We start from the raw sequence: 12,036 nt of genomic DNA, 5'->3' as shown, positions 1-12,036 counted from the left end.
CCCAGCAGCTGCCACCGCTTGGAAGCGGATGGGGCGGGGATGTGGAGGGGGAACGTATCCACGAGGAATGGGAAAGATTCCTTGCTTTGCAGCTGCCGCCCCACCAAACCTCTCCCACATTTTAAGGAAGGGAGGATTCCTGAGACAGCTGCTCCAAACAGCGTGGAGGCGGGGTTAATTTTGCCTGTAGATCTCAGGGGGTTTTTTCCTCTCGTAATTTTCCAATGTGAAAGTTAGGTTCGCCTCATTCTCAGATTAGTTTAAAAGATAAATTACATTCGGATTGAAACTAGCACAGGTCATCGTAATGTGTCCTTCCCCTCCACCTCCACTATTAACAATAAAGCATTCTTCCTGATGCACTAGTGAAAAACAAGTTATCATTAAAGAAAGTAAGTGGTTTTTCACCCTTACTCTTTGAAGCTGTAAGACCTTAAAAAATAATAATGTTTAATATAATTGTAGTTAGCTAAAATGAAAGTGAAGCAAAAAGTGAGGTCAAACAAAAGTTAGGAAGTACCATGGAGGAGTCAGAAGAAAAAATTATATTGGTTTGAGAGAGGAAATAATTGCCTAAAGAAAGGGTTACTTGAGATGGACTTGAAAAAGTAAACTGAATTTCAACTATCACATGGAAATTTCGAGGGAGGTAACATGAGAGGAGAAGACAAGAAGCACAGGAGTATCTTCTTTAGAAAAGCGTTACACCTTTTAAAAGTACAAATTCAACTGCATCAAATCGCATATGGTTGCAAATGTTAAAGATTTGTTTTCTATAAGTGGATTTAAATTTTTTTTAACATTTATTTATTTTTGAGACACAGAAAGAGAGACAGATCATGAGCAGGGGAGGGGCAGGGAGAGAGGGACACACAGAATCAGAAGCAGGCTCCAGGCTCTGAGCTGTCAGCACAGAGTCCGATGGGGGGCTGGAACCTACGAACTGTGAGATCATGACCTGAGCCAAAGTCGGCAGCTCAACCAACTGAGCCATCCAGGTGCCCCTCTATAAGTAGATTTAAATATGCCAAAGATGAGGCAGACATTTTCCTCATGATCTGAATTGGTGATTCATATTGCTGTATCAATGGCTTGCCTTTCTTTAAATCCCTGAAAAACTAAACACCTCTGATTTCTATTTCAGATTGTTAAATGAAGAAGTCTGGAATAAGAGGGAGTGGGTTGTGCCTGAGAGAGACAACTTTCACTTGACCTTTAACACATCTGTAGGGAAGGAGAAGGGGAGGCACATCTGAGATAGAGGCATTAAACAATTACAGGTTTCTTTTTTTTTTAATGCTTTTTATTTATTTATGAGAGACAGAGAGAGACAGTGCAATCAGGGGAGTGTCAGAGAGAGAGGGAGACACAGAATCCGAAGCAGGCTCCAGGCTCCAAGCTAGCGGTCAGCACAGAGCCTGATGCAGAGCTTGAACCCACGAACCGTGAGATCATGACCTGAGCCGAAGCAGGACGCTTAGCTGACTGAGCCACCCAGGCGCCCCTAAACAATTAAAGGTTTCTAATACAGCATTTTGCTTCCCTAGATTTGGGCAAATTGTCTTACCTTGAATATGTTACTATGTCTGGCATATAATTGCTAGTATTTGCTAAGTAAATAAGTCTCTGCCATTAAGAAGGAACAAATGACAATGTGTCCTAAACACTGGTCACAATTGTTCGATCTAACTGTCTAGGGCTAAGGTTTATCTGTCATGGATTTGCCATCTCACTGTTAACACTGTTCTACTGGTGAAACAAAAGGGAACATAAGACATTTATCCAAATATTGCCCTCAAAATTATCAACTGTATTTTACAATTTTTCAGAATTATTCAACCTCCTGCTTTATTTTGCCCCTACTTACAGTAAAATACTTGGCAAAAATTGGAGGTTCACTGCAAAAGAAAGCATGTGGAAAGCAGAAGAGGAAACTTCACTTCTAGCCACAGTTAGAATATGATAGCTGTGGATTATTGTTTAGGAATAAAGAATACAACCATAGAGTGCTTCAGGATGAACTATCTGTCCACCAACTATTAAGCTCCTTCTCAGCACAATACTGTTCCTTGTAGGTACTCAATACATATTGTTTGTAATGAGTTAAAACTCTAAAGATACTTGCTTTAGTTTTTTTAGCCTGAAAGTCCTTGCTTGAGTCTATGTATACAACCAGTTAGAGGGAGGAAGATCTTGGTATAAAAGGCTTAAGAGAGCAGTTTTAGAATTTGTTAAAATCTGTTCATATTTTTGGTACTTTAATGGATGTTTTCTAGTCAAAAGCCTTCATATAAACTATCAGCAAATGAGTGTTTAGGACTACGTTACTTGTATCCCTGTATGATACGTTCAAATACTACACTAAAAGGAAGAAAGATGGGGGGGGGGGGGATTACTTCCTGTAAAGCCAGGCTCAAGTTCTGTATTACCATCTAGTTTGTATTTCTCTGAAATCACCATCTTGTCAGAATTAAGGACTAAAATTTTTCATAATTTTACTTGTCTTCACCATACATTAAGACCATAGCAGGAAGAGTGCCTGGGTGGCCCAGTCAGTTAAGCTTCTGACTCTTAATTTCAGCTCAGGTCATGACCTCACTTTTAGTGAGTTCAAGCCCTGCTTGGGGTTCTGCACTGGGGAACCTGCTTGGGATTCTCTGTCTCTCTCTGTCTCTCTCTCTCTCTCTCTCTCTTTCTCTCTCTCTCTCTCTCTCTCTCTTCCCTTCCCACATGCTTTATTTCTCTCAAAATAAATAAACTTGGTGGGGGGCAGGAAAAAGAAAATCATAGCAGGAAACAAAAAAAGATTCAAAACAGAAAGCCTGTGCATAACTCAGAGGAACTCAAGCAAAGAGAATGTAATTTCATGGCGAAATCAAGAAGATTATTGATCTATAAACCCTTACCTATATACAAAGAAACTTTTAATAGCAAAGATGGGATGGAATTTTCTTTCTACTGGAAAGAACACCCAACCCACCCAATTGTAACTTACTGGCATTCTGCTAGGGTACAGATAAAATGATAATTTAGGGGAAATGTAACACTCACATGATTTGCTATGAATCTGAATGTGTACCTCTGGATTTGGAGTTTTCTTCAAATTGTTATTCATAACAGCTTATGATCTCATAGGCTGAAAATCATGGTCCTGGCTTCCAGTGTCCTCCTTGTGAGAAGTCAAACATTCATTAAATCTTAGTAATGTTAAATAAAATTTCTATGTTAGAAATTAATTGATATTTTATTGGGCATTAGTTTTTGGGAAAAATTAAAATTTTAAAGGAAAAGATATCACCTATTTAACAGCTGGAAACTCTAAGATTAAAAGTTTATGTGATTTATTATTCAATATCTAGAAGTTCAAAATGATGCACATCAACTTACTACATTTTGGGTATTTTAAAATTATTTTTCCTCTTGTGTATGTCACACAAGAGGTAGAGACTCTGAAAAGGGCAACTCTACTTTCGGCAAGTATGCCAGCCAAGACATACTTTTTTAAGACATAAAATATTAATGCAGTAGTAGAATAATAATTGTCATGATACTATAATACAATACTACCACCACTCCATCCCACATTTTCTAGCTATGTAAGTGCATATCCCTAGAATGACTATTAGTATTGTTGGCGAAATTTTGAATTTTTGTCCAGGTGAGGTCTCTGAGAGGTCACTGTGTCCCCTGAAAGTGGTATGTTACCATTTCAGTCATCAAAATAGAAATGGGGATTCACATCAGAAATGAAATACCAGGAGAATGACTTCAAGCAGATAGAAGAAATTACTTTTTCTAGCCACCACTCTTGGGTTAGAACTTAGAATTGCTTGCTAGTACACTAACGGAAGGGAGAAAGATGGCTCCTGTCATGTGGAGGTATGCTTGGAGCATTCCTACTTGGAGCCCAAGCCACATGGAGAAACTATGTAAAGTACAGTCATTGGCACCTGGGTGGCTCAGTTGGTCCAACTCTTGATTTCATGCTCAGGTCATGATCCCAGTGTCATGGGATGGAGCCCTGCGTTAGGCTCTGCACTGAGCATAGAACCTGCTTAAGGTGCTCTCTCTCTCCCTCTATTCCTCTCCTCCCACGCATGTGTGCACTCTCTCTTTCTCTCTCTAAAATACAACAACAACAACAAAATAATCAAGGCCCTTCAGTCAACACCCTCAGCTGAGCCCCAGTCAACCAGGCCTGACATGAGAGTGAACCATCTTGGATATTACAGCCAAGTGGTAAAATCTTCAGATGACTGCAGCACTGCCAAAAACACATGGTATAGGATAACACAGTTGGATCCAGTTAATCCACACAAAAATTGTAAGATACAATAAGTACTTGTGGATTTAAGCCACTGAGTTCTGGGGTGGTTTATTATATAGCAATAGACAGAACAACAACATGAGGTAAAACATGTTATGTAGTTTTGGGTTACTCCCTGACCATAATACTTTAGTTTGTTCAAAGTATAAACTGTTTAATTCAAGCCTAGGGGCACGTCAGTGACTTGGTTGGTTAAGTGTCCAACTTTGGCTCAGGTTGTGATCTCCTGGTTCTTGAGTTTGAGCACTGCATCAGGCTCTGTGCTGACAGCTCAGAGCCTGGAGCCTGCTTGGGATTCTGTGACACTCTCTCTCTCTCTCTCTGCCCCTTCCTTGCTCATGCTCTCTCTCTCTCAAAAATAAACAAACATTAAAATAAGACAAAATAAAATTAAATATTCCAACCTAGTCACAGCTGTGCTGTAACTTAGAGTCCCCATAATCAGGCCTATATGTTACAGAGGGTGGTAGCACTATATTTAGCCAGAAATCCTCAGTAGAAAAGGGAATTGTGTGGGATCAATTTGGAGTTATAAGGTCCACAAGAAATTTTCCAGGGAAGTTTTCTATTTATTGCTAAGTGAGGAGAGCTGGATTTAATTTTATTATAGAAAGCACCCATTTCCTTAAAGAAATTCCAAATTATTTCCTCTGTAGAGAAATGTGCAGCCACATGTAAGCAAAGCTTTAAAAATGCAGGGAAGGGGCACCTGGGTGGCTCATCTGACTCTTGATTTGGGCTCAGGTCATGATCTCACAATTCGTGAGATTGAGCCCTGAGTTAGGGTCTACTCTGACAACACTGAGACTGTCTGGAATTGTCTATCCCTCTCTTTCTGTCCCTTTCCCACTCATTCTCTCTCTCTTTCAAAATAAACTTTAAAAAATACAGAGAGAAAAGGGTTCAAGTCCACTAATAATGAAAGAAATAAAATTAATATAGTATTGAGGTAACATTTTTTTACCTCTCTCATTGCAAATATTTATAGTACCAAGTGTTGGCAAAGGAGAGACATTTACTTTCATTTATACATTTGCAAATGTATAAATAACATTACTGAGAGGCAGTTTAACAATATGCTGCTCTTCTACTCAAGAAGGTATCCTAACCTAAACATAACCAGGTAGACCAGAGGCAGAGTTAAAATCATGTTCATTTTAGTAGTATTTATAGTTTCAAAAACTTCGAAAGACTCTACATATCTAACACAAAAAGAACAGTTGTTTAGATAAATTATGATTCTTCCAAGCAGTGCAATTCTTTGAGCCATTAAAAATGGCATTAGAGGGACACCTGGTTGACTCACTTGGTTAAGAGTCTGGCGCTTGATTTCAACTCAGGTCATGACCTTGAGGTTCATGGGATGGAGCCCCTAGGTGAGCTCTGTGCAGACAGTGCAAAACCTGCTTGGGATTCTTCCCCTCCCTGTCTCTCTGCTCTCCCCGCCACCCCCCGCCAAAACTAAATGTTAAGAAAATGGGATTGGAGATGGTTAACAGACATAGAATATTTTCATGATATATTAAGTCAGGAGACTCTCCTTTTCTGAGTCACATATCACGGATGATGTGGTACCAATTAGAACCAAAAGATATTTAAAGCAAGAAGAAATTCACTCATTAATTAAAATCATTCCAAAAAAAACATGTATTGAGTGATCCTACATATTAAACACTGCCTTAGACATCTAGGTTAAAAAAGATAAATCCAGTCCCTGCCTTGGGGACTCACAGTCTACTCATCAGGACAGACATTACAATGCAGTATGTTAAGCCTATGAAAATCTAAAAGAAAAAAAACAAAAAACAAAAAACTAAAAGAGACTTCCAAGAAAAAGGTGATACCAGAGCTGAGTATTAAAGAATAAATAGGGGGGCACCTAGGTGGCTCAGTCAGTTAAATGTCTGACTCTTGATTTTGGCTCAGGTCATGATCTTGCTGTTCCTGGGATTGAGCCCCATGTCAGGCTCCTCATCAGCTCAGAGCCTGTTTGGGATTCTCTCTCTCTCTCTCTCTCTCTCCCTCCCTCTCTCTCTCTCCACTTTTCCCCAACTTGCGTACTCTCATTATCTTTCTCTCTCTCTCTCTCAAAATAAATAAATAAACATTTAAAAATAAACAATATTTTTAAATAAAAATTTAAAAATAAAGAATAATTAGGAGCAAGCCAGATGAAAAAGTCAAGGAAGATTATTCCAAGATATGAAAAGTCTCCAGAAAGGTTAAACATTTTGAACTGAGAATATAACTGAGTCCAACTGTCACGCTTAAATAATTAGATTTTTCTTCTGGATAAATATGTATTTAAAAATGCATCCTACCACCTACACTTTGATTACACTGTCTTTCTAAGTACACTTTATGTATGAGGAATCCAAGTGTAACTTAGATTAGTTATTAAGTGTAACTCCCTTTGTACACAAAGGGAGAAATAAAATCGACTGTGTTTACACAATAGGCTTGAGAAGGGCAAATGAATAGATTATGATACATTCTTGGTTTATTTGTTTTTTAATTTTTTTAATGTTTATTCACTTTTGAGAGACAGAGACAAAGCATGAGTGGGGGATGGACAGAGAGAGAGGGAGACAGAATCTGAGGCATGCTCCAGGCTCTGAGCTGTCAGCACCAAGCCCTATGCGGGGCTCGAACCCATGGACTGCAAAATTATGACCTGAGCTGAAGTTAGATATTTGACTGAGTCACCCAGGCGCCCCTACATTCTTGGTTTTATTATAAATTAAAATTAGGTTAGCATAACCAAGATCCCCATGCCTAAATTATAACTGTTACCAAAAAATGGTAAGTCTGAGAAAAGCAAGTAGGTTGTTGATAGGAATTTGACTAGAGATGAAGCTAGAGAGGTGGAGTGGACCAATGTAAACCAGGCTCTAACTGAGCTCTAACCTGCAGAGAACCTGTTGCCTCCAGAAGATAACAAGCTATAAAGTGATAGGATTTCCATAGCCTCTTAAAAAAATCACTAGCAGCTACCCAACCCCATTTCATATTTATTTGGATGGAATCATCCATTGTACAGCATTGGTGAAATGTAGTGTTTATATTATCTTATAATAATTTGAATTTATAAAGGCACAAAATTGTATGGGATATTGAGGTGATCAACATATTCACTGAAGGATTATACATTGTGTTAGGCATTTCCCTCAAAATATTGAGAAACTGAAGATGAAGTTAAGATGTCTCTATAGTTATCATACTATCTGATGATATGCTATGGATGAGGAGCTATGGAAGTTTATAAATATTATTTAGCGGTTAAGCAAATACTTGAAACATATTTAGAAGGTTAAATTTCTTGCATGTGGAAGTATATGAAAAATAAAAGTGGACCCCTATCTCACATCTCTCACAAAAATTAACTCAGGGGCACCTGGGTGGCTCAGTAAGTTAAGCATCTGACTCCTGATTTCAGCTCAGGTCCTGATCTCATGTTTGTGAGTTTGAGACCAGCGTCTGGCTCTGCGCTTAGCACAAGACCTGCTTGGTATTCTCTCTCTCTTTCTCTGCCTGTCCTCCACTTGCGCACACATACTCCCTCTCTCTAACTCTCTTAAAAATAAGTACATAAACTGGGGCGCCCGGGTGGCTCAGTCAGTTGAGCATCTACTCTTGATTTGAGCTTAGGTCATGATCCTATGGTCATGGGACTGAGCCCCACATCAGTTTCCAAGCTGAACCTGGATCCTGTTTGGGATTCTCTCTCTTTCTCGCCCCTGCCCCTCTCTGCTGCTGTCTCTCTCTCTCAGTCTCTCTGTCTCTCTCTCTCTCTCAAATTAAAAATAATAATAAATAAATGTACTTTTAAAAATGAACTCAAAATAGATTAAAATCTTTTTTAATGTTTATTTTTGAGAGGGAGAGAGCGTGAGTGGGGAAGAGGCAGAGAAAGAGGGAAACAGAGGATCTCAAGTGGGCTCTGTGCTGTCACAGGGCTTGAACTCACAAAACACAAGATCATGACCTGAGCCAAAGCCAAACATTTAACCAACTGAGCCACCCAGACGCCTCTGGATTAAAGGCTTAAACTTAAGACCTGATACTATAAAATGCCTAGAAGAAAACATAAAAGAAGCTGCTTGACATTGATCTTGGTAATTTTTTTTGGATATAACATCAAAAGCACAAGCAGCAAAAGTAAAAATCAACAAGTGGGACAACATCAAACTAAAAAGCTTCCTTACCCATACAGAAAACAACAACAGCAACAACAAAATGAAAAGACAAAGCTGAAGAATGGGAGAAAAGATTTGCAAACCATATACTGGATAAGAGGTTCATAACCAAAATATCAAAGAACTCGTATAGCTCAAGAACAACAAAAACAACAAACAATCTGACTTAAAAATGAGCAATCTAAATAGACATTTTCCTGAAGAAGATATCAAAATGGCCAATAGGGGGGTGCCTGGCTAGCTGAGTCAGTGGAACACACAACTCTTAATCTCAGGGCTGTGAGTTCAAATCCCATGTTAGATGTAGAGATTACTTAAAAATAAAATCTTTTCAAAATGGCCAATAGGTACAATGAAAAGATGCTTAACATCACTAATCATGAGATAAAGGTAAATCAAAACCACAATATGTCATCTCACACCTGTTAGCATGGCTATCATTAAGCAAAGATAGCAAGTGTTACTGAGGATGTGGAGAAAAGGAAACCCTTATACACTGTTGGTGGGAATGCAAACTGGTGCAGCCACTTATAGAAAGCCATATGAAGGTTCCTTACAAATTTAAAAGTAGAACCACCATATGATCTAGTAATTCCACATGTAGGTATATATCCAAAAGAAATGAAAGCAGGGTATCAAAGACATCTGCACTTTCATTTTTATTGCAGTATTACTCACAATGGCCAAGCTACAAAACAACCTAAGTTCCCATCAGTGGATGAATGGATAAAGAAGATGTGATATGAAATGGAATATTATTCAGCCATGAGAACCCTGCCATTTGCAACAACAGGGATACACCTGGAGGGCATTATGCTAAGTGAGGTAATCAGACAAAGAAAAATAGTGTATGATATCAGCTATATGTGGCATCTAAAAAAATACCGAAAACAGAAAATAAGATGGTGGTTAACAGCAGCTGGAGATGGGGGAGATGTTGTTTAAGGGTACAAACTTGCATCTAGTAGTTAAATAAGTTATAGAGATCTAATGCACAACATAGTGGTTACAGCCAATAATACAGTATTATAAACTTCCAAACTGTTAAGAGATTAGATCTTAATTGTTCTTAGCACAAAAAAAGAAATAGTAATTATACATTGTGATAGAAATGTTAGCTGAAGCTCAGATGATAATTATTTTACAATATATAAATGTATCAACAGGTTGTACATCTAAAACTTACACAATGTTATCTGTCAATTATATCTCAATTTAAAAAAAAAAGAAAAGCCTCCTGGAGAAAAGTACACATGCTTTGAATTTTCAAGGACAAAGAAGAGGTGGCGCCCGGGTGGCTCAGTTGGTTAAGCATCCAACTTTGGCTCAGATCATGATCTCACAGTTTATGAGTTCGAGCCCTGAGTTGGGCTCTGAGCGAGGCATGAGGAGCCTGCTTGGGATTCTCTCTCCCCTCTCTCTCAGCCTTCTCCCATTTGTGCCCACTTTCTAAAAATAAATAAATAAATTTGAAAAAAAATAAAGGACAAAGAAGATAGTGTGACTTTAAAAAAAGGAGAAAAGGTGTTTAAACCAAGATAGCAAAGTGTGCAAAGACCTTAAGGTGAGAAATCGCATGGGTCCCAGGGACTGTGGGACATCAAGGGGAGATAGCCAGTGAATACTTGGAGCTGTAGTTATAGATAGAAATGTGGCATCACCAGTGATCTCATGGCTCATGGTTTGGAGCCCCATGGCGGGCTTTGTGCTAAGAGTATGGAGCCCACTTGGAGTTCTTTCTCTCCCTCTCTCACTCTGCCCCTCCTCACTCATTCTCTCTCTCTCTCTCAGTGAATAAATAAACATTTAAAAATAAAATTTTAAAAAGAAAAATAAATGGAGCATCATCCACCAGAATGAGAAAGATCACCAAGCAGAGTGTGTAACATTGGAAGGGAAAACAACTACAGACTGCAGGCTTGTGGCGGGCAGTAGAATAGCCTTTCAAAGATGCCTGAGTCCTAACTGCTGGGACCTGTGCATTTTTACCTCACATGGCAAAAAGACTTTACAGATGATTAAGTTAAGGATCGTGAGGATCTATAATTCTGGGTTATATAGGTGGGCCCAATGTAATCACAAGGGTCCTTATAAGTGAAAGAGGGAGACAGAAAAATTAGGGTCAGTGAGAGATTTGAAGAACCTACAATGAGGTCTTTGAAAATAAAGGAAGGGGTTACAGGCCAAGGAATTCAGGGAAACAGATTCTCACCTGTAGTCTCCAGAAGGAATGCAGCCCTGCAAATATCTTGATTTTAGCCCAGTGAAACCCATTTTGGACTTCTGACCTCTGAACTGTAAGATTATAAATCTCTATTGTTTTGCGGCGCCTGGGTGGCCCAGTCGGTTGAGTGTCTGACTTCAGCTCAGGTCATGATCTCATGGTTCCTGGGTTCAAGCACTGCATCGGGCTCTGTGCTGACAGCTAGCTCAGAGCCTGGAGCCTGCTTCGGATTCTGTATCTCCCTCTCTCTCTGACCCTCCCCTGCTCCCACTGTCTGTCTGTCTGTCTGTCTCTCTCTCTCTCTCTCTCTCTCTCTCTCTCTCAAAAAGTAAATAAAACATAAAATAAATAAATAAGTCTCTATTGTCTTAAAACACATTTTTTTAAAAATGTGAGGTTGGGGAGAAGCCTGGCTGGCTCAGTCGGTGGAACATATGACTCTTGATCTCTGGGTTGTGAGTTCAAACCCCACACTGGGTGTAGAGAGTACTTAAAACAGATAAAAATATGTCTTAAAAAAGAGGGGCACTGGGAGGAATAATATTGACTTCTAGGAGCTGTAATTGCAAAATTCCATGGCTCTTTAGACTCACCTAGAACCTTTAATAAATCCCAATCCCCAGGCCAAATAAATCAGAACATTGATCAGGACCCAGACATCAGCATTTTTTACAGCTTCCCAGGTAATTCCAATGTGGAGCCAAATTTTATAACCACTGAACTTATTTTTTATTTCATAATTCTCTTTTGAGGACATGTATAACAAGTTTGATGTTAATTAAAAATAACTCGTATAAAGATTTTAGTATCACTCATTTAGATTATTATTTCTATTTTAAAAGTGATGGTCTTATAAATCAGAGGGGAGAAGAACTAAGAGTTCTGTGTAAAAAAGGAAACTAACAGTTGCTAGATTTCATGTTAAAAGCAACACAGAAAGAGTGTCAACTTCAAAATGCTTTCTTTTTTTAATTTTATTTTTAAGCAATCTCTGCACCCAAAGTGGGACTTGAATTCACAACCCAAGATCAAGAGTCACACACTCCACTGACTGAGCCAGCCAGGGGCCACCAAAACAGTTTCTTTTTTTTTTTTTAGGTTTCTTTTTTATTTTTTTATTTTTACTGTTTAATGTTTATTTTTGAGAGATAGATCAAGAGCAGGAAGACGGGCAGAGAGAGAGGAAGACTGAATCTGAAGCAGGTTCCAGGCTCCGAGCTGTCAGGACAGAGCCTGACATGGATGTGAACACTCGAACTGTGAGATCATGACCTGAGCTGAAGTCAGAT

This window comes from Suricata suricatta, chromosome 1 (genome assembly GCF_006229205.1).
Source record: "Suricata suricatta isolate VVHF042 chromosome 1, meerkat_22Aug2017_6uvM2_HiC, whole genome shotgun sequence".
In the NCBI taxonomy this organism is placed as follows: Eukaryota; Metazoa; Chordata; class Mammalia; order Carnivora; family Herpestidae; genus Suricata; species Suricata suricatta.
This window is presented reverse-complemented; position numbering follows the sequence as displayed.